Consider the following 25080-nt stretch of genomic DNA (forward strand, 5'->3'; position numbering starts at 1 on the left):
AAGTTCTGGCCTTCATAGGCAGGGGTATACACATGCACCTATATACACACACGTGTATCCATACATATGTGGATGTGGATCACATACAGATACACAAAAAAAATAAAATAAAATCACATTTTAAAAAATTTAAAGCCATGCTTTTCTCTTCACACAGAGTCTTCAAGACGGTTTCATGCTTGCAGAATATGGTCTGCATACACATGTCCACCCTTTGTGCGACCGCTGGAAATGCTTTAGTGAAGATACAGTTTCTCCATTACCTGTGGGAATTAAGTCAGACAGCCCACGATCTAACTACATACATGGAAAACACTTTCAACCCACGCTCCTGATCGAGGCGATTTAGAAAGTTTCTCCTCGATAAAATGCAACTGATGGCTGTGATTTCCAGTAGCATAAAAATAGTTTGATTTCAGGTTTGAAATGCTACTCAAGTGATTCTCTTGGAGGATTTAATATTGATTTAGCCTGAAGTGGTTGCTATTCTCAACACTGTTTTATTAAAACTGAATGCTTCCCCTGTCAGACTCAATAATTTTAATCAAAACTTTTATTCTTCCTAATCATATATGTGTGTATATGAATGTGTGTGTATAGTGTTGAAAACTGGAAGCTTTTTCACATAAAATAGCAACAGTAATATGCTCAGAAATTCCCTCTACTTAGAAAATTATATTGTTAAGAAAGAGGCATTAAATATTAATGATAAATTATGGGAAGCCTATTTTTAAAAACACAATTCTTTTTTACAGGTGGGATTTGCTTCAATTTAAATTGGATGATATCAGAATATTTTATTTGAGAATCTTCTAGAAACAGTTTCATAGTACTCAATGACAAAGAAGAGAAAAAAATTACCTGACAGAAAACCATGACTATGATGGTGACTCCTCTCTTCATCTACTATAGCACAATATGTCAAAGCAACAGAAACAATAAAAATAGAATAAAATCTGAATAACAAATAACTAAAAATAAATTCATACATTAATGAATAAAAATATTTGGTATTTCAATTACACTTTCTTCCAGAAATACTTTCAAAAATCTTAGTTATTCCTTTTAAAGAAAATGTAATTTGAAAGTATAGGTTTTATTAACTTGGACTTTGAAAGCAAGAAGTATATAAACGCATACAATGCAGATACAACAAACACATCTGAAAATCAGAGTGAGTTGGCACATGCCTGGCATCTGGCACTTGGTAAGTTGATATAGATGATCACAGTTTGAAGATAGCTTGGTGTGCATAGTGAGTTCTATAATAACCTGTGATGCGTAGAAAGAACCTGTCTAAAAAAATAAGAACGAATAAATGAAAAAGGATTAGGTGACGTTGGGTGGATCATCAAAGCGGAGCTGAGGACAAACATCCATCTCTCTCTGCTTCTGGGGACAGTCTCAATGTGACAGATGCCTCAAAGTTCCTGCCACCATAGCTTTCCCATCGTTGGATCTTTGAGCCAAAATAAATCCTTCCTTCCTAAATTACTTCAGTCAGAATGTTTTCACACTTCAACAGGAAAGTAACTAAGACGTTGGGAGTCTTGGCTTTCTACTTGTTTCACTAGTTTCCATCTTCAGTATCAACTGATGTCATGTGATATTGGACACCTGTCCCAGCAGGCGTGGGGTGTGTTAGGTTCTCTTAGTTACATGGAGATGAGGAGAAAGGTGACTGTGGTAACTGTCCAGATACAGATATTTCAAATATATGTGCTTTCCTAGACTACACACCAGTTGCACATCTCCTTTAACTCTCAGTAGGACATGTGTTCATCAGGAGAAAGGGTTCATTAGTAAACACCAAAGTGTGTGGTCATCTTTCTCAGAGCTCTTTTGGCTGGGCCTGCACTGAACAAGGGCTTGAGAATATATTCCTGGATTTGAAACATATTGTTTCAAAAAATAAATGCTGAAGTCTGTCACCGTGTAGATGGCCTTTGTACACTGAGAAGCTTATTAGCACATTTTATTCATGCACCATCAAGGTGCAGCAAGCACAAATCAGGGCCTGAGGCATCTTCTGCTGGACTGCTCTTTTGTGTGGAAAAGCAGTTTTATGTCTAGAATATTTCACAGGGAGTTTTGACCACAGCTTCATGCTTGGCATATAGTTTTATTTATCTACTTTCAGTATATTCATTGCCAAAATCTACTTCTTCATTCTCTCCTCACCCTACTCATGGGAGTGACACATATCTTCTATATTCAGGGTACAAATGGGACAAATTCATAATGAGGACACCAACTGTTAATTTTGTCTTTGTCATGCTCTGGTGGTGTCATGAGTCAGGCAATATCCTTCAGTTTTCTGTTCTTAACATGGTCATGAAATATTTCGGTACTTGAGTATGATAGAGACTAGAGTCAACCATGAGAGTCATGGGAGAAAATTACTGAAGAATATATCCTTCCAGAAAAAGCTGATTGACTGGTAGAACTCCAGGTATCTTGCTTGTTACACTGTGAGCCTGTCACTGTTCCTCTCTCCTCCTATGATGTCATCAGTTCTTTTGTCATGGTCACCTCCAAGTCACCATCTAAAATGAGGAGCAAAAGAAAAACTCTCTCAGGGTACTTGGTATTTGCTATGCTACCTTTGTACAAATCGACTCACTCTTCTATGCAGCTTATTTTCATTGCACTAGCTTTAATTATCGGAAACATTCATGGGGCTAAGGATGCACCTTGGTGGTAAAGTGCTAGTCTCACATGCCAACAGCCCCAAGTCCAGTGTCCAGCAAGACTACCACCACTATCAAGAACAAAAACATGTAATTGTAACCCGTCATGCTGTTTCTAGGCTGTAATTCCAACACTATAGGAGACTAAAGCAAGGTTGCTATTAGTTCCATGCTAGGCAAACTATATAGTGAGTTCTAAGATACTCTGGACTACAAAATGAGAGCTTCTTTCAATACACCAAAACTACAATGCATGAAAGAAAATTAAATGGAGTGGAAAATAGAAGGAATATTCTGTGGTTACTTGTCTCTTTGGCATCTTGAACTCCGACTCTAAGTAAATATCTGAAAATTTATCTGAAGTATTTTTTATCTGAAATTATCTTAAGTATTTTCCTGGTGTCTACTTATTATCAATTTGTCTATCATCCTATTTGTCTATAAGAGTGCAACTTCAGGATTCATTTATATATTTATTTTTCATTCTAATATCATATCATCAGTACATTTGAAAACATAAACCTATCTTATTTTTTCTGGTGTCTACGTTTTCATTTCATTATGTTGCTATATTCCAGTTATTTTCCTCCTGGGATAATGATGAGTTCTACTTCATCTAGTTTTCTTTATCACCTTGACATACTTACATTCAGATATTCATATTTGGAAATATGTAGAAAAACAGTATCATAGGCATCTTCATTATTCTCTCTCAATGTGATATGTAATAAGATTTTTTAAAAATTTCAGCTTTGCCAAGTGGCTGAAAATTGTAGACACATCAGAGATGTATAACACATCATTGGTTAACCTCAATAGTTTTAGTTTCAGAACTATTATATTTAAACCCTCATTTTGCAATTCAGTACATGAATGTTTCTAGGCAAGATAGCTAAACATTCTTGCCATGGTTGTCTCATTTATTAAATAGATGCTTGTAACAATGCCTTTCTGGTAGATTGTTTCAGGCATTTAAAGAGGTCATCTTGTGAAAAAATTTTAGAGTATTTCCCAATATATAATGAGTTCCCAGTTAACATTAACAGCAACACTGTCATTGCCCATTGTTGATCCATACTGTATCCCAACAGACTATCCAATCATGCCTAATGGCTTTGTGTGAGTTATAAATGTACTTTAATACTGTTAAGTAATACTTTTGGTTTAGAGCCTGGAGCTTTAGCAGGCTTTATATGAAGTTGTATATCCATGGTGTGTGAACCCTGGGAGCATATGGCTCCTAACTAAGTTTGATAAAGATAAAGGATGACTATTTAAGAGGTCAGTTTGCACCCTCTGGAGGTTACACAACTTCATAAACTTAGGAAAATCATAAATCCCTCGACAAATCAGTCAGTTACAGTGCTGTAAAGTTGGCCTGTTGCTGCTAACAGTATCTAACATGCTGGCATTGCTCCTGAGCCACAGTTGTAGAACTGTTGCAATGATTCTATCACTGACACCACACTGAAATATTGATACAGTAATTAGTTTTCTGTACCATATGTTCTGATTTTTGCATATAGTTATTATTCAGCCAGAATTCCTAGGCAGATGATTAGGAGAGCAGGAATCTCAGCATGATGTGATCGTTTTGCTGAATGAGCTGTAGTCTTCTTCAACAAGAACCAGATAGATGCAGGTTGATTTCCAACAGCACCAATAGTCATCCTTGAGGTAATAGATGGGTTCACAAAGATACAAGCCTGGCAAGGGGGAAGCAAATAGAACAACCTTTAATCTTCTCTGTACTTTCTTTCATCCTCAACCTTATTAAAAGCATAATTGATGGCTGTTTTATTATGGGTAGTGAGCATCAACTACCTAGAGTGAAGCATGGTTATAGAGCAAATATAAAGGACAGCCATAAATCATTCTCTCCATCTGTTCTACAGCAATGATTTTCATTTGTATTAATAGTTGATGACATAATTGTGTGATAGATTGTAAAATATTACAAAGCCCTAGAACTGCTGCTTTAGCGATGCTCTTTGCTCGGCATCTCTTGGTTGACACATAGGAAGTTAGGAACTGAGGAGTTCTCCTCCACCACAGATTCCCCAGCATCACTCCCAAGAGGGAGTAAGAAATGGAAAATCAAACTGCGTGGTGATTTATCAAAAGAAGGGAAATGGCATTTAAAAAGGAGAGGGTGAATTTTTTTATCCTCTCAAAGATCTCCATTATTAAAATCTGCTACATCTATCACTACTGGGGGCTCATTTGCAGTATGTTATTATCTAGAAAAACAAATACCAGATTATACTCTCTGAGGTTGATTCTTGTCCTGTTTTCTCTCTTAGAAATGTTGAATAACAGACATCTTATCTCACAGTTCTAATGTTAATGCTATTTAATTTGTGATACGGAACATTCCAGCAGCCTTCATTCCTTCACAGGAGGCTCAACACTCAACATAGGTCTTAAGTTTATGAATGATGTGGGATCTTCTGTGGTCTTTTTATTTTTTTATAATTTATTAACGCTCTACTACAAAGAATTTACAAATAAAAACAGCACACAGAAATTAACCAGACTCCATCAATGTCTATGCATCTCATTCAACTTCTAAACAGTTAGAATGCATTTATTTATATCAATAAAAATGTATTATTAGAGACACCTGAATTCTCTTTAGAGGAAAGGCAGATGAAGACAGACAGGTACGACAGGTGGAGATGCTAGGCTGCGGGCGGCGGAAGGGAGCAATGAGTACACTGCAGGGGATTTTCTTCCTGAGGGACACCTAGGGTCTGGTGGATTGATCTCTGTGATGCTCCATCACTGTGCTTCTGTGGCTGCTTCTCCACAAACACACATCTGTTCTACTTTAAGGTAAAGCAATTTGCTGCTTACTACAGGGACTCAATGTTCTGCCATTTTTTGTGTTACATGGAGAGGTACAGGTTGAAAGGAAAAAAAAAAACCTGTTACTGGTTTCAAACATAGCACAACACAATACACACACACACACACACACACACACACACATACACACACCCCCTTACCATCATCAAACAATATACATTTATTACCTGGCAGTTCCCATGGGTTAGAGAGCCTGACACACCCGGTTGGGGTCTCACTTGGTTCTATCTGGGAAGTGGCTGGTGCTGTGAGCTGAAAATGGGGCTCAACTATAGCAGAACACAATTCCCTCTTTCCTTAATCTGTCAAAAGGAATAATTCCCCTGTGGCAGTAACATTCATGATATCCTATTATTTTAAAGTCAGCCTGGAAGAGAGAATGAGTCCATTAGCAATGGAGAATATTTCATTATGTAATATGAACACAGAAGTGACATCATATCACTTTTTCCCTAGTTTGGTACCAGGCTTCACTCTCATAGACAGCTGACAACTACACAGAGCTGCACTGGGAAGTGGACAGTTTGTAGTCATTATGACATGGCAGCTTTCTGAGATGGTCATAGAGGTCTGAGGAGGAATACCTATGATGCAATGCAACATGCATCATTATGAAGAGTATACATGAGATGCAGTGGACAAAACTACATCTCTTCTCCCTCTGTAAGGAGAAGTATTAAATTATGATCATTATCATTGCATCACTTAGAGTTTCTGAAAAATACAGAGGTACAACTTACAATATACAGACTGAACAGAGTATATAATATAAATTTATATATTTAGGAATATGTATGTATACACATACATTTATGCAACAATAAATGAAAGAAAAGGCCATGAATTTGAAAAAGAGCAGAGAGGGTACAGAAGAGGGTTTGAAGAGAGGAAATGATTTAAGTATATTATAATCTCAAAAATAAAAGAAATAGTTTTAATAATAGAATAAAGGATGGACTTAGAAATATGCTAGCTAATGCCTGAATACCTAAGCCTCTCTCCATTTTCTGAAAAGACATACTCACCTCTGATGTGATGGTGCTCTGCAGTGGTTTCTTTAGAAATGAAGAAGTGCCCTTATCAGAAGATGAACAGAGGAAACAGATTCTACTTTGAGCAGTGTGAGGACCCAGCAGAGAGATTAGGTGAAAAGCAGGAAGACTGCCTTCTAATGTTGCCAAATCTGGTGGACCCTTGTTCTTGGACTTCAGACTCTAGCACTCCAAGAAATAAGTATCACCTGGTTTATATATTTTTTGTGGCCTGAGCTAACAAACATATTGCCACATGCCCACTAATACATTGCAATCAAATTTTAGGTTAAAATTTCTTTATTGTTTGGCATAAACTGCTAAACTAAAGTTTAGCTGTCATTTAATATAAATCTATAGATTTAAACAATTTGGGGAATCATTATTTCTAAAAGTTTTCTTTCTAATCAAGGAAAACGTATGCTTTGTAGAACAGTTTACATTGAACATATTTTCCCCCTGCATGCATCAAAATGTGAAAGTGAGTGAGTAGACTTAATTTCCCTACAGAAGGCTGGATTCGGTAGCTTTTGAGCACGGTGTGTGTGCTGCATGTAAAATCATTTCATCTGCATGGCGGTGTCAGCTGCAGATTTAAATGACAAAAAGAGCAGTAAACAAACCATGAGTAATTGGAATCAAAGGAAGAGGAATCAGAGCACAGAAGACTACTCAACAAGATTTACAGAGAAGAACGTGAGCAGGACCCCCTCTGAAAAAGCATTTATTTTCAGGATATACAACTCAAATGAAGTCAGTAATTATTTAGGAAAACAACCAGCTTTAATGGATGAATTGTGTCCCAAAGTGTGAAGTGACAAGTGACTTGTAGTGCCACTGACTAGGCCTCACGTATGTGTGTCTCCATTTGTTTATTTTTTCTCACTTGCATTAAATGAATGCCCACTGCCTTCAAGCTGTATATGAGAGTTAGGAATGTGCACACAAATGAGTATCATCTGGTTTTTAATAACCAGGCAGTGGGCTTCTTAAGACATTCATACAAACAAGTGTGTTTTTTTCTCACTTTCTTAAATGAAAAGAAACAAACTGCTAACAGTAGACATGGAGGCAGACTGGAAATTTCTGTTAAAGGTAGTTTTGGGTTACTTCTCAATAACATCTATAGATTTTCATAAATTTTATTGAGCAAGTCTCAAAAAATTCTTCTCTTTTCTGTTTCCCTTTGTGAGGGGATTTTTATGGGTGATGTAGAGGGATTTTCATGCACACCATATTTTTTCCTCCATTACACTTTGCTTTGTTGAGACAGATTCTCTCACTTAACCTAAAGCTCAGTGATTTGGCTAAAATGGTTGGCCTGAAAGATCTGGTGTTCTCCTGGCCTCTGTCCTTCCCTTCCCAGTGCTGGGTTTATAGGTGCATTCTGTGTTTAGGCTGGGGTTCAGAATTCATGCTTCTGCAGGAGTCACTTTACACAGAGACATCATTTTAGTCCTGTGTTCTAATATTCCTGCTTGGAAAAATACTTGTATTTAGCTGAAAATCTTGGACAATGTGTAAATTAGGGGATACAGCAAGGACTTCACGTGCATAATGCTAAAATGTGCATATCCCCTTGCCACACATACACACATTCATCACAACATGCAAACAAAGACTCACAACACGACTTGTCAGTCCCTTGTCCTTGCCTCTCTGGGCATGCTTTCTTCTTTTGTTATATACAGCACAAGCCTAGAGAGTTTTCAAAACACATCTGTTCGTTACTCTCAGGAGAAGCGAAGAAATATTATATTTCTTAAGAGAAAAAACTGATTTCATCACATCAGACTGTATTCCTAGGGTTCATAGGTTATTTTCAGCAAAAATATGAAGGAAGTCAATGCTTCTTGGGAGGCAGCATCCTGCCAATCAAAAGCACTTTATCTAGATCCATAATTCTTAAACTTTGTAAGTCTTTCTCAGAAACATTAATGGAAAGGCACACTTTTCCTAAAATAACAGAGCACTAAAAAGGATAAATCTATCTTTAAAATGTATTATCCTGACTCAAAGGAGCCTAAAAATTGAAGTTAAGAATGGATGATTCAGACAAAGTAACCTGGAATCTGTAATGCTAAGAGCCTATGATGTGATCCTGTGGATAAGAACCATGCCCCACAAAACACACCATTTTGAAACATATGGAAAAAGAAAAAGTGTAAAATCCTTGGTAGTAACCAGCTTAGGGCCTGTGTTGCTTCTGAAATCTCTAAGAGTTGTGTAGAACAATTTTCCTGGATGATTGCTTAGATATGATCTGATATTTTGAGAATCCATACCAATGTAGAATTAGATAACTTAGTGCTAAGGGAATGGAATTATGGTGCATTTCCTACCGGGAACAAAAAAATCAATTCAACAATATAAAAAAAAATGTTTTCACGAACAAATGTACAAATGCTGGTCAAAGATAGAGCATTTATAAATTTACCATTCATTTAATTATAATTAATAAAATAAGGAAAGAAACAAATTACATGTGCAAATTATTAGAGCTACTAGTGATCTAAGTGGATAGAGTTTGAACATTTTGATTCAAACTGAGAGAAGGGAAACAATAATAACTCTGGGGAATCTGGGAAGTTTTAATGACCACACTGTCTTCAGAATTTCCAGATCTGAGCAAATATAATTACCACCCTGACTATTAATACATCATTCATAAAGAAATAAAAATCAGATTATATGATGTTTACTGCTATTTAAAAATTCTGTATATCAACTTTCATTTTTTTTTTTTTTGGTTTTTTGAGACAGGGTTTCTCTGTGTAGCTTTGCGCCTTTTCCTGGATCTCGCTCTGTAGACCAGGCTGGCCTCGAACTCACAGAGATCCGCCTGCTTCTGCCTCCCAAGTGCTGGGATTAAAGGTGTGCGCCACCACCGCCCGGCTGTATATCAACTTTCTATGTGACATATAGTTGATAATGATTTTTCTTCTTTTATATATGTTGTCTCATTATTCTGAGATTATTTCTTTTCCTTTGTCATACAGAGAAGCTTTTCAGTTTCATGCAAAAACAAAGAAAATTCATTAAATATGTACCCATATTCATTTTACTCACCCATAAAGAAAAATGAAATCAAAACATCTGCAAGAAATTGGACAGAACTACATGTCATTGTTAAGCAAAATAATCTGACTCAGTAAAACAAATAATTGCAAGAGCTGCATGTTTTCTTTCATATTTAGATTCTAAATTTCTTTACACTGTGTGTATGTGTGTGTGTGTGTGTGTGTGTGTGTGTGTGTGATAAAAATAGAACAAATACCAAAAGAGAAGAGAAACTTTAAAAGAAAAGAGGTGATAAAATACACATGATATGAGAGTAAAGTACAAGGGGAATTTAAGAGAGTTGTCAGATGTAAGACAGATACGGCAGGGACCAGTAAGGGATAGAAATAAATAAAACAAAGTATGTATGAGAAGGCCACAGAGAAATCCATTACTCTGTGTAATAATTTTAAAGAAACTAACAAAAAGTTAACAAATACATGCTGTGGGATGTCCTGTATGCTATAAATATATGTTGTTATGATTGATAAATAGAACGCTGATTGGCCAGTAGCCAGGCAGGCAGGATAGTGTAGGCGGGACAAAGAGGAGGAGAATTTTGGGAGGTGGAAGGTTGAGGAAGAGAGATACTTCGAGCCGCCATGAGGAGAAGGATATAAGATACCGGTAAGCCACAAGCCACATGGCAAGGTATAGATTAATAGAAATGAGTTAATTTAAGATATAAGAACAGATAGCAAGCAGCCTGCCATGGCCATACAGTTTATAAACAATATAAGCATCTCTGTGTGTTTACTTGGGGGACACAAGTGGGAGAGATTTTTCCTGACCATGGGCCAGGCAGGACCAGGAAAACTTTAGCTACAAATACAGGCATAAACTTCAGATAATACAGTAAAGTAAAAAAAAAATTAAAAAAAGCAATATATACATATATAAATTATTGCAGAAGTCACCCCAAGTTTTAAATATGATAAACTTGTGCACATGCACACACTCAGACACATGTGCATACATACACATTTTTCATCAGATATTGGATGCAATCTTTTATAATTGGCCAAACTGTAGTTGTGATAGTTTGTTTCCCCATTCAATTGGATTTTGTCTAATATTTTACTAATCTAGTATACTTTTTGACATGATTCCAGCAAATGTGTATTATTTTCATATGTAAGAGAGTATCTCTCTATATAACTCTAAGCAAAATAAGTTGATTCCTTTCACTTTCATGGACGTTTTAACAGGAATGAGATCACTCCATGATGAATGACATCAACTGATGCCCACGCCATTTCTGAAATTCTTCCACATCATTATTCCTCATGATCGCCAGACAGCTGTCACAGTTGTACTAAATGTGAAAGGATGTCTTTATACTTTCAGACATAGAGTTTCTAGTGACTTATACTTTCCCAATATTACCACTGAAAGAAAGAAAACAGGAAAAAATCAGAAAATTATAATTCTCTTGAGCCTTAAGCAATGATGAAGTTCTTTAATGCATTAATTTTTAAAGTCTCTTTAAGAAAGAATTCTTCCCTTATAGCAATTGTAACAAATTATTATATTTAAAATTGTAATTGCCTAATATAGAAATTAATTTTATTGGCAATCTTATTTTACTGAATATAAAACAATGGTTAATAATAAGATGTTTTAATAATATGATTGCATTTTAAAATAAGGACATTGAAACTGTCTCTCCAGTGGGGAAGAGAAAATAAAAGATCGTCATATTTCTTCACTATAGTGTGATCTACAACAGAACCAGAAACAAATTAGTTGCATATTTCTAGAGTGATCTTATTTCTGAACAATGATCCTCTGGACTTCTGGCCTCTTGATATGAATATGTCAGTGTCCTGACCAGTAGGATCTTCAGCAGAGACCCTAGAAGGGGGAATGGCAAATGAAAGGGACAAGAGACGCAAAGAATTGACAGCAAGACAGTATTCTGATCAAGCTGAAAACTTTTATTTTTCTCAGGTGGGTTTTATAGTAAGCAGACCAGGAAACTTTCTTTGGGAGAAGATCAGGGGACTGTTGAGTTGCCAAGCAACCCAACCAAGCAACCTAACCACAAAACATTGTTATTAATGGTCACTGTAGCAGAAAGATAAGGAAATGTTAAGTTATTTTCTAATAACTCAAGACTTGTCAAGGCATGTCAAAAGTTTCTGGTTAGTGACTCAATACTGGACAACAGAAACTTAACTCAGGCAGGCAATGTGGCATGGCTCTTAAAATTGTCCTTGGCATGGGAGAAAGTGCTAGCTACTTTTAGTTTTGTTTGTTAGTAACAATAATCTCATTTTAGGATTGGGTAGCATCAGCCCTGATTAAAAATACTCCCAGATTCATTTGTGTCCAGAGGTTGTCAGGTAGTAGCCCGAGCTGCTGGAAAACAACTAAAGCCACCAGAAAGATTGCCTTCTTTATGTGATATATATAGATCATAGAACCCCTTAACAAATTGATACATATAGACCATTTTGAGGTTCTTGTTACAAGTGGTGCCCAATATGGGGCATGAACCCAAGCCCCTGAGATTAAGAATCTCATGCTCTAAGGACTGAATTAGCCAAGATTGTGGCTGCCAAGTGTTCATGGTGACATCGCTCCTTGATCCTCAGATGTTGGCTCTTCCTATCACTGTGAAGCAGAATTCATGAAGTGTTGGATTATTCACCCACTATTAGGGAATGTGAGCTGGGTTTAGACCATCATGAGACAGATTAGTTTTATCCTACTGATGATGTGTTGTTGCCACAGTAATCCTGCTCAGTATGAAAGGAACTGCAGATCCAGATATTTGATGTATGTCCTTGGCTGAGGAGCCAATGGGGTGAAGCTACCATCTGTGGGATTATGACTGAATGCCTCTAAATCAGAATCCTGGCAGAACAATATGGCAGCAATATGGCTCCTTTGGAGCCTCAGTTGACCCTGGATAGCCAGCTTACCTTCCATCCCCATCTGCAGTCCATCATGCTCACATACATAACAGGTCCCCTCAGTGCTTTGGGACCAGAATCTGGTGTGGACAGTCATTAGTCCAGGGAAAAGGGGTATGGCCTCTCACATTGAATGTACATCCATGTGGAACCTGGTGCTAAACCATTCACAGATGACCTGGTTTGTTGCTTGTAAGTTGTAATAGGATTGGGGATGGAGCAATGAAGTTTAGATTTAGGATTCCCTTTGGAAAGAAAGGAGGGGAATAGATAGAATAGGATGATAAGGTAGATTATTATTGTATCTACTTGTAAACTAAATCAGTAGCCATCAGCTTTAGATAATTTGCATTGGTATGGATTCTTGTATATTGATACAAATATAAAATTATTTTTCTATCCTTCTATAAGATCATTTGTATATTGATACAAATACAAAGCTATATTTGTCATATTATACATACATTCCTACTCCTGTTTGAAATATTTTGTATATTAATACAAACATAAAATTATATTTGTCATACTTTATGTATATTCTACCTATGTTTAGGACATTTTGTATATTGATACATATTAAGGATATTGTTGTTATATTGCACTCTACACTTATATTTTGTATAAGATATTATTGTATATTGTCACAACTTTGAGGTCATGTCTCTATACAGTACATTTGTTTACAGATTATTTACTTTTATAATGTGAATCCTTAGTCTTTAAGTTATTTAGGTTGATAAGAAATACAGGTTAATAGTCATCCATGCTTGTCATATTCATAGTTAGATTTTCTAGATATACAGAAATATATATTGGATGGATAGGTAATCTTCAAACAGTTCATAGACCTAGAGAATATAACATTTAAATATTTTAATAACTTAGAATTCTGTTGATGTGAGACATGATTGCTCCTGGCAGCACTGATCATCCAAGAGGATGTTGGGCATCAAACACACTCCATATGGAGTTTGTCTTCCTCTTGGGAAAAAAAAATGCCCATTGTGCAAAGACCTGTCCTTGCCTCAGCTGCTGACAGTAAGCATGCTGTCCATTCCAGATAAACAGGACACAAGGAAAAGTGACTGCTGAACCTTGACAAGATAGGGTAATATAGTCTTTCAAATATCTTGTTTCTGAAAATGGTTTGTCACATATTCTAGGCCTATAGCCGAAAGTAGATGCCCCATCATTGCAGAGAAACATTGGGTAACTGTCCAGGCAGTCAGCTCTATCTTGTCTTGCATTTTTTCAGAAGCTGCTTGCTTGCACTTCTGGTTTATTCAGATTATATTATTTTCCGTCTCAGGTCTTTGTTGGGGTTGAAGACTATATAGTTTCAGTTATAATCCTCTCATATCTTAATTAAGAGAATATTAGGTACTAAATTTAGATTCTTTGGGTTAGGAGAGCTATTGTAGTAATCTCTGTAATTTGTCGTTTACCTATGGTCTGGACATTTAGTATGTGTTTCTTGCTTGATGTTGTTCTTGTTGGTTGTAGTTCCATTTTTGTTTATGTTATTACCATTTCTTTCTCCTGGACAATACTTGATAATTGTTCTCATTGTATATAGTTTTGTATTAGGTTTAGAACCTTCTTATTTAAACAAAAAGGGAAAGTATAGTGGGAATTTGCCCTGCCCATGATGTTGAGCTATCTGGCTTGATAGAGGGGGTGCTTCTCATCTGCCTATGTGACTTCTTAAATGGGAGGAGAAGGGGGGTTGTGTGTTCTTGGGTGGTAAAGACCAAATCAGGCAGCATGAAGCAGTGTGTGATCGGTCCCAAGCTTTCTAAGGACTCTGCGACTGGATTTACCTCATGCTGTATTAGTGAGTCTGTTTTTCCCCATAGAGCTCCTTAATAAATTTATATATATATACCATTGAGGTTCTTGTTACAGTTGCCTGGGGATTTTGTTTGTACACACACACACACACACACACACACACACACACACACACACACACACAGCACACACACCACTGCTTTCTTTTTCTTTTTTTTGTTATTAAGAAATTTTCTATTCATTTTACATACCAACCACAGATCCTCCCTCCTCCCTCCTCCCTCCTCCCACCCCTCAGCCTCTCCCCCCCACTCCTATGTCCTCAAAGGCAAGCCCCCCCCATGGGGAATAAGCAGAGCCTGGTACATTCAGCTGAGGCAGGTCCAAGCCCCTCCCCATGCACCAACTCTATGTAAGGTGTCCCACCATAGGCACTGGGCTCTAAAAAGTGTGCTCATGGACCAGGGACAGATCCTGATCCCATTACCAGGGAGCCCCTAAAGAGATCAAGCTAAACAACAGTCTAGCCTATCCAGAGGGCCTAGTCCAGTCCTATGGGGGCTCCACAGCTGTTGGTCCCCAGGTCATGAGTTCCCACTAGTTTGGTTTGGTTGTCTCTGTACGTTTCCCCATCATGATCTTGATGTCCCTTGCTCTTCTCTCTCATTAAATGGACGCCTGGATCTTGACCTGGTGCTTGGCTGTGGATTTCTGCATCTGCTTCCATCGCTTACTGGAAGTAGCCTTGAATGCATTGACACAGGAGACAACTTCCTAAATATAACACCAGCAGCACAGCCACTGAGAGCAACAATTAATAAATGGGACCTCCTGAAACTGAGAAGCTTTGGTAGAGCAAAGGACACGGTGGTTTCTCAGATAATTGGGGATCAATCTATCTCAAGACCCAATGATATCACTCTTGGGCATATACCCAAGGAATGCTCAGGCATACCACAAGGACACTTGCTCAACTAGGATCATAGCAGCATTATTCATAGCAGCCAGAATTTGGAAACAACCTAATTGCCCCTCAACTGAAGAATGGATAAAGAAAATGTGGTACATATACACAATGGAGTACTACTCAGCAGTAAAAAATAATGACATCATGAAATTTGCAGGCAAACGGATGGAACTAGCAAATGTCATCCTGAGTGAGGTAACCCGGACTCAGAAGGACACACCACTGTTCTTATGAATGATATGTGTGTTACTGATTTTCATCTTTGATGATTTCATACATGTATATAATTCACTCTGGCTAATCCTATCTCCTAACTATCTTATCTCCATGCCACTCTTGTCACACTGCCCTTGTCTCAGAAGTAATTTCCTTTCTCACATTCATGTCTTTTAGTTTTGACTTATGAGTTTAACACAGGGCATTTGAATGACTATTTCAAACTACCCACAAGAGCCTGTTCTTCTGTGTGAAAACCAGCACAGTTTCTATGTACATGAGGGTAAAGGTACATCAAAAGAGGGAGATAGAGCTCTCATACGGATGGGCTCCACCATTCGTGGGTATTTCGTGCCCAAAGACTCTATATCCCAATACAGACATACTTGTTCATTCACTTTCACTGCTGCTTTATTTACAGTCTATAGGAAAAGGAATCGGCATAGATGTTTACCATCTAAAGGATAGATAATTAAAATATGAAGCATAAAACTAATGGAATTTTATTCAGCTGTACATAAAATGAATTATGACAGCTCCAAGTAAATGGGTGGAACTGGAAGAATTACCCCGAGTTAGGTAACTTGGCACTGTAGGAAAACACCTCATATTCTTTCTCATATGTGGACTCAGATTTCTAATCCTTAGATTTGAATGTTTAACTTGGAATACTTGTAGAAGTGAGTAAACTAGAAAGGGATTGAGATTGGAAATTTTAGTGATATATTATGTACTCTAATAAACTTGTCTGGGGATCAGAGGACAGAGCCAGCCACTAGATTAGACATAGGGGACAGACAGTGGTGGCACACACCCTTAATCCTATCACTTGGGAGGCAGAGATCCGTGGAGATCTCTGTGAGTTCAAGGCCACACTGGAAACAGAGCCAGGCAGTGTTGGCGCACATCCTTAATCCCAGTACTGGGAAGCATGCACACCTTTAATCCCAGGAAGTGACAGCGGAGCAGAGAAAGGTATATAAGGCATAAGGAAACAGGAACTAAAGCAGTTCAGCTGAGATCTTTTTGGGTGGGGACTCAGAGGATTTCAGTCAGAGGATTCGTAGAGTTGGTGAGGTAATAGTTGGTGGCCGTGGCTTGCTCTGATTCTCTGATGATTCAGATTTCACCCTAAAATCTGGCTCCAAGTTTTTTTTTATTATAAGACCATCCTAAGATTCGAACAATATGAGATGCTTTAAGGAAATGTGGATAATAAAACACGGGTGATATGAAAGGAGAGGGCAAATACTGTGGATAGCGATGAGAAGGATCAACCAAAACAAAATGAATCTGCAACTGCCATCTGGAATCCTACTGTTTTTAATGATCTCATTAAATAAATATGTAGGTTAAAAAGAACGAAAGGAGTTGTCATGAATAATAAGATCATGGTGCACTAAAAGGTGTAGGTCACTAGACACACTTCCCCGTGACAAATGTGGGATGCCTTCCTAGGAGCTGTTGGTTTGGAAGGTACCAAACACCTTCCAACTCATGCTGGTTTTTACTGTTCTTCCTGATTGTTTATTGAAATATTTTATAAGATACTATTGCTGAATATTTTTTGTTTGCAAGAAATAGAGAAAATAAGGTGGTGTTGCATCAAAATCTACGTCCTTGCTAGGTGGCTTTCACAGCATTGAAATGTGACAGGCAGGCTGCTGGGAAAGAAAAGTCTTCAAAAATTCTAGCCAGCTGTGAACCCTACAAACTACAGCACTAAACTGCTCGGCAAGGTGTGCCTGTAGTGGACAGTAGAGTATCTCTTAGAGAGGTAAGGGATCCTTTTCTGACCGGATCTGAGGCCTGCCAACATATCCAGTGTTGTAATGTGGGATGACTCATCCCTAACCAGCTTGAGGGCCAGACAGCCCAAACAAGTAAAGAAGATACTTTCTGAGAGCCAGCCTAGGTCTGCCTGATGGTCTTAGCAACAGTAGCTGAAACATGATCTGGAGATGACCTGGACCAATGAGAGGCAGCTATGTCACACCAGCTGATGCATATTCATCAGACCTCCGCCCAGGGTGGGGTGGAGGGTATATAAGGCTTGCCTCTTCCTGGATAAACTGAGCTTGTTGTTTCGACATTCTCCCGGAATCTGTGTGGTTTGACTCTGTGCCTACTTGGCCCCCGCCCCCAAAGGGAACAACAGCAAGGACCCTGCTACATTGTAAATCTGGGGCAGGGAGACATGACTGAGGTGGACTTAAGCACTAGGGGAGAAGAAAATGCCTCACTGTAGTTGTTTAGTTGAAGAGGCATGGAGCCAAGATGCCCCCTAAATATTTGTGCTTATCCACATAGATAAATGGTGCTTAACTAGAGAAGCTATTCAATATGCAGAGGAAAAGTGACATCTGAACGCTCCTCCCTAAACACAACATACATCTACGGGGTTGGTTTTGTTACTTCTCAGTCTGAGCAGCCTCAGTGGACATCCACTCATTGAACATCATGCAGGAACAGAAGTGTGCGCTGCATAATGATGCCACATTCTTCTCTTGAGTGCTAGTGCAAGAGCTGGAGTTCATCTGTCAGACAGGTTGAAATCATTCCCTAGGAGACATTGCCAAAAGCTCTCAGAACACCAAAGATGCTCTATGCATACTCCTATCTTGCTATGCAAAAACTCTACATAGGAGATGGGGTCTTGTAGCATGAGTCTTAGAAGGTCTTATCAATAAAAACAAACCTGGGACCAGGTATTGGGGTGAACACTGAAAGATCAGAGAAGCAAAACAAGCCATAGCTAACCTCACCACAGCCAACTTCTCAGCTGATCTTGTTTTCTCAAACTGGAAGCCTCTGAGTCCTCACCCGAATGGATCTCAGCTGAACTGCTGCTCAAAAGCCTAAAACTTTAAAAGCTAAAGTTCCTGGTCCTCATGCCTTAAATACCTTTCTGCTTCCTGCCATCACTTCCTGGGATTAAAGGCGTGAGTCACCATGCGTGGCTGTTTCCAGTGTGGCCTTGAACTCACAGAGATCCAGACTGATCTCTGCCTCCTGAGTGATAGGATTAAAGGCGTGTGTGCCACCATTTTCTGGCCTCTATATCTAGTGGCTGTTCTGTTCTCTGACCCCAGATAAGTTTATCAGGGTGCACAATATATTGGGGAACACAATATCACCACGGGGTCTCTACTGCTAGTTATTATGTATTACAAAGGGAGTTAACAATTGTCTGTGTATGCCCTCTGGCCTAAGACGATATACAAATTTTGAAAAGTAATTTTTTGTGATTTTTCTCATTTTACCTAAATACATGATTATCTGGATTAGTAGTTATATCCATTCAGATCCACTTGGAGATGTCCTTCTATGTTCCATGTATACTTTAATTACATGAAAGTAATACAAGAAAAAGTATCAGTAGGAAGATACTTTTAAACATAATTACTAAAAGTAAAATTGCTTAAAATGATGTTTCTCTCATGTAACCATGGATCTTTAGTGGTAGAAATAGGTTAGTCAACGGTTACTATATTAGTGGGTGAGAGTCCTTTGTAAAACTTGTATAAGGTAAGACTTTTGTTCTCTATATTAGTGAATTTTAAGCTATGAGTATAATTTGTACTTAATTCTACAGACTGATTAACTTATTCTACACAAAGCTCATCAGAGTGTTAATCTTCCAGTTAACAAAAAGATTTCCTTAATCCTCATTTTTTAAAATCAGAGTGAGTGACAGCTTTATAGGTTTTCATTCACTACAAGTCATCATTCCCATGCAAAATAGATAGTATTTTCAACTGCATACAATTTTGAACTTAAAAAGTAATTTTCTCAGAATATATAAGAACAGCTGAAAAAGCTTGAAAAAACAAAAATATATCATTTCTTTATGAATACACTGTTGTGTTCTTCCTAAGTAAATAAAAAGCTATGAATATAGGGATCCCCTACTAGTATATAAATTTTTTATCAATTTTTAAACATGTTCATCAACATGCTTTGAGTACCTAGACATTTGCAATACAGATAACTGATATGTCTCGTGGACATTTGTACTGTAAATATGTCAGAAATTTTTATTACAAATAGTTAAATGTATACTTCTAATGGATTCTTTTTATTATCTGGAAAACTTCCAAAGCCAATTGTGTCAATTTATACAAATTCGACATTAGTTTCTGATATCTTCCTATTATATATTAAACTAAACTATAGAGTAATATAAATAGAGACCTTGTGGAATTCCCATACAGTTCTTCTGTCATAAAACCAAATATTAAAGGCACAGTGTAATCTAGAGCATAATAATTATTCTGAGCATCCATATAAAATGTGAATTTTACAGTTCACTGTCTTTATTATACTTTCTCAAACCCTGTTATCATTCCTCATTGTTTCCACAAGGGAGAGATATACCAACACACACACACACAAACCCACTTACACACACACACACAATGTTCATTCACCAAATCAGAAAAATTAACAGCTGTAACAGAGAAGAAGTGAATAACCCTTCATATGTTTATTATCATTAAGTCAGATAAGTAACCAGAAACTCTTTTGGACAGTCCAAGGAGATCCAAATAGCAATACATTCAACCATGTTTAGTTTTGAAGGCTTTAAATATCCTCTCAAATATTATGCGACATTGGCATAAAATAGAAGGATGAGGGCTATAATCATCCTTTTTCTTTGAGCACACAACAAAAATATACCAGTCACTTCTCAATTGACTGATCTTTTTTTTTTGAGTTGGGATGTCCCTCAAGTGAACATTAAAGAGTTCAAGACAACCAAAAATGCCTCCAAATAGCATGTCTTGAGCAGTGCCTTTCCCATCCAAAAAGGATGCTGTGATTATGATATGCTTTGTGTTTATTTTTTTGTGTAGACCAGCCCTAGTTTCACTATCTTGTAACCACCAAAACAAAATATTCATCAACAACAATGTATTTCTGTTCACTTTCCTTTTCTTTCTTTTTTTTTTTTTTGGTTTTTCGAGACAGGGTTTCTCTGTGTAGCTTTGCACCTTTCCTGGATCTCTCTCTGTAGACCAGGCTGGCCTCAAACTCACAGAGATCCGCCTGGCTCTGCCTCCTGAGTGCTGGGATTAAAGGCGTGTGACACCACTGCCCGGCCACTTTCCTTTTCTTTATACAAATATTATTTTAAAAAAATATAAACTTCATGGCCAGATGAGTTGGCCTGGATATATTTATTCCTCTTCAGTCTGACAAACCTAATTATAATCCATGGGAAAATCCAAGATTCAGGAAGATCGGTCTTTAAAAAGATGAAGTGATTCAAGTTGTTTTTGAATCCTAGAACAAGAAAAACACAGCAATGCCAGGACATCTCTCTTCCATCATATGAACTCATGCAGTAGAAACAAGATTGGTCATTAGAATTTGACACAGAACCTAACAGAATGAACCACAAAGATGTGACTTCCTACATTAACAAAAAATAGAAAAGCTGGATGACACCTCAAGTGATCATTAGTGACCTGAAGCCAAGCAAAATGTCTCCAAATAGCATGTCTCCAGAAATACCTCTCATTTAAAGACCCTTGAATACACAGCTTCAGTGCTAAAAGCAGCTAGGATTTAACCTAAAAGGTAGTTTGGAAATAATTTTAGTTTCTACTCTTGGTAATACCAAGAACAGAAAGTGATAAACTAGCCTTTGAGACAAAATTTATACACTTTATGATATCTGCTAAAATTCGAAGATGTAGCTGCTAATAAAACCTGATAGAAAACTGATCATCTATCCTCCTGGTCTATTTGCACATTTGAATTTGCATTAATCACCTTTTATATGTGGACAAATACTACACTTCAAAATCAATAATTAATAAATTACTGCAGTATAAACTGGAATATAATGAGATACATGACTGATTACATAGATAAAAGATAAGTGGATAGATTAGATGACAGATAAACAGATGATAGATAAACAGAAAGATATATGACAGATAGATAGATGACAGATAGAGAGATAGATAGATAGATAGAGAGAGAGAGATAGATAGATAGATAGATAGATAGATAGATAGATAGATGATAGATAATATATGTATACAGAGATATATGATAAATAGATGCTAGATGTGCAGAGACATACATATAAGCACACATACATGTGTAGCAAGAAATCCATGGGAGTCTGCTTAAAGGGTAAAGGGGATTTATTATGAAAGAAAACTCACTAAAACAGAATAGGAGAATCATCTGTTCTGGAAGGCTGAGGTACTGTCCCACGCTGTTCTGAGTCAGGCTGTCATCCAAGCCCATGAGGGAGAGAAGAGACAGCTGTACCTGCATCTCAGGTCTTAAGGGTAGCCCCCAGGCCATAGATAGTTAGAACAGGTATCCACTACATCTCCCCCTTTTGTCTAAGTAAGAAAGTTCTAACCTAATGTAAAACTGTATACAATGAGAATGATTATCAAGTATTGTCCAGGAGAGGGGAAAGGTAACAACATAGACAAAAATAGAAATACAACCAGCAAGAATGCATCAAACAAGAGATACATACTGAAATCCAGAAATGTCCAGACCATAGGTAAATGGCATGTCACAGAGATTCCTCCAATGGCTGTCCTATCCTAAAGAATCTAACTCTAGTATCTGAAATGTTCTTAGCTAAGATATGAGAGATATAACTGTAATTATCTAGTCTTCAACTCTATCAAAGACCTAAGAAGGAAAATAACATTACCAGAGAAAACAGGAAGTGCAAGCACATTTGTACCAGTGTAGATTGAAACAGGTAAGATAAAACATGGGTGAAGAGATACAAAATGGAGAGAGAGATGCTTCTACAGATGACAGGAAAAAATAGCCACATACGCTCATAAAAAGAATGGATTTTAGATTTCACATTATGTAAATGTAACATTTAGAAAAATAAACAGCTAAAGAAAGATTGAATATAGAAAAATATGATTAAAGATGATGTGTGTGAAGACAATTTTTAATGTCAAACTGTCATTACAATAGGAAAAATAATGAAACTTGAAACCTCAAGAATTTCTGAGGTATTCTGTAATTCATATTGGAGTTAACTGAAAGATATAATCCACCTTATTACCCATTGCTACACTAAACAAATATCAGTCCATCTTTCTTTTCTATATTTGAAGGTGATTATGAAACTACACAAAACAATTTCTTAGTTTTATCATTTAAATAATTAACAATTAGGTCTATATCTCTAAATTCAAAGAGAGGTTACATCTGATGATGAGGTATTATCTTTGTGAGATTGGTTATAAAATTGATTACATTAATGAGAATACTGAAAATTCTATCAGTTGTTTAGATTTAGAGTGTTTGTTTTTAGATCAGACAAATACTGACCATTTCTGTAGCTGTTTGTCGTCGGTTATGTATAGTGTGTCCATTTGTAAAAGGTTTTATTCATTTATTTTTATGTCTTGATAGTTCTTCTTGGCTTCCTTGTTTTTAAATTAGTATTTTATATAACTTGATATTCATAACATATTGACATTAATTCTTTAAAAATACATCTTAGTTTCCTCACTATGCTAATGTAAATTAAGGAATTATGGGTGTCTGTGAGAAAGAATACTTAATTATTAGTGAAAATTATTAGCCATGTACTGTTTTCTAAAACAATATGCTAATTATCCATTGGCAGAAAGAATAATTCATTCAAGATTTCTAAATAGTGACTCTGAAGAATTTCCCAGTCATATACTTGTATATTTTATTATTTTAAGTATTAATATATTCCCATAAATGCAATTATTTTACTTTATTTCAATTGAATATGAGACAGAAGGTCACTATGTTTAGATAAAATATGATTTAGTACAGGGAGAACCTGATATCAACAGAACCATGCTTGGGTCCTTTAGTCCAAGTCTCAAATTCACTCAGGAAACTAATTTCAATATGCCATTTTCATATATAGTTTCTATTCATATCTGCATACCTATATTCAAAAGGATCATTACTATAATGAATAAAATATAGGAACTTGGAAATTCAATTTTAAAAAGATAATAGTGATGATATCTCAATGATTCCTACCTCAATAATCATTTATCTCTATGGGGAAAGTATCTTGAACCATTCATTTATTTCAAATATTTATTTCTGCTTGTGGGTAATCACAGATTACAGAGTGATAAATTTAAACAATTCTAAAATTGAAAGTTTTACAGATTAAGGCACAGTATAGATGTTCCACAGTAAAAAGGAAAGAAAACCTTCAAGGAAACTGGAAGGCGATAGAAAGGAGCAGATTACCCTTCTTAAATCTTCTTAAATCTCTTATTACTTCTGTGACATTACAGCATGATCATTTATGAATATTTCACTAGGAAACGTTCCTAATATATGAAACAATTGAGATTACTAACTCATACAACTGATCATAGGTTCAATGAGCTTGTGTCTATAAAGTATAAAGAACAACTATGATAAAACCGTGATGATTAAATGACAAAAAATGTGTATTATAACAGACAGAGATGTAGTCTCCATCTGAGATTATGGGAATGAACAATATGAACAAAGGAAAAGCAGATAAAGTAAAATCTTAATTACTATAGAAATGAGAGTCACAGAGCTACTATCTGCTGAGCTGGTGAGCTGAGTCTTGAGTTTGTATGAGTAAGCCATGGGCATCAATAGAAATAAATGCATCAAGGACAATTATACTAATTCTTGGACTAAAGTTATAAAAATTTGAGAGTTTACTCAAGGAGAGATGTTGTAGAATATTATTTCAAGGTGTGTTACTTTTGTTTATGCTCTGGAATGTTTGTTTAATGATACAATGATACGTTTGATTAAATAAAATCCACCTGAAGTCAAGATGCTGGATCAGAAACTAGCTGAAAGGAAGTGGTAGGGAGAAGTCAGATGAAAAGGGGTTTATAAGGAGGGGCGGGGAGAAGCATGAGGGCTTTTTGGAGGATGGAAACAAGGAGAGGAGGTGAGCTATTTGCTTTTCAGCCTCTCTGAAGAGCATAATTCCACCTTAACCTTTGAATCTTGAGTTCTTTAGAGGGACAGGTTTAGTTAAGTTCCCTTCATAGTTTTGCAAGAGTTGAAGCTAGAGGGAATTCCCTCCGGCTCCAGCCCTTACCATCTGACAACCTAACCACCTACCAGCAGTGGAGTTGCAGTTGCTGACTGGGACAGCTGTGGCTTAAAAGACAGCAACATTTTTTTTAAAAAAAGGACAACAGAGAGACACACATAAAAATATATAGATATTTTAATGACAGAGATGATTTGATGCCATTTTTATTTATATTATAAATGTCTTAGCTTTGAATTTAAAAAATGCAATGTTGAAAAATTGAAAATAATACCCACTGCTATTTTTATAAGTCTGCATGGTAAGCAATGTTCCTCTAGGGGTTTTGCTGTTGTTGTGATACACATGTTAGAGATATGTGCTTACTGAAAAATTTAAAATAAGAAGTCTTTAGTTCTGTCCCATGCAGACTCCACAGCCATTGATCCAATTTTCATGAGTTCCCACTAGTTTGGTTTGGTCGTCTCTGCAGGTTTTCCCATCATGATCCTGA

This window comes from Peromyscus californicus, unplaced genomic scaffold (genome assembly GCF_007827085.1).
Source record: "Peromyscus californicus insignis strain IS unplaced genomic scaffold, ASM782708v3 Scaffold_17__1_contigs__length_78620276, whole genome shotgun sequence".
Taxonomy (NCBI): domain Eukaryota; kingdom Metazoa; phylum Chordata; class Mammalia; order Rodentia; family Cricetidae; genus Peromyscus; species Peromyscus californicus.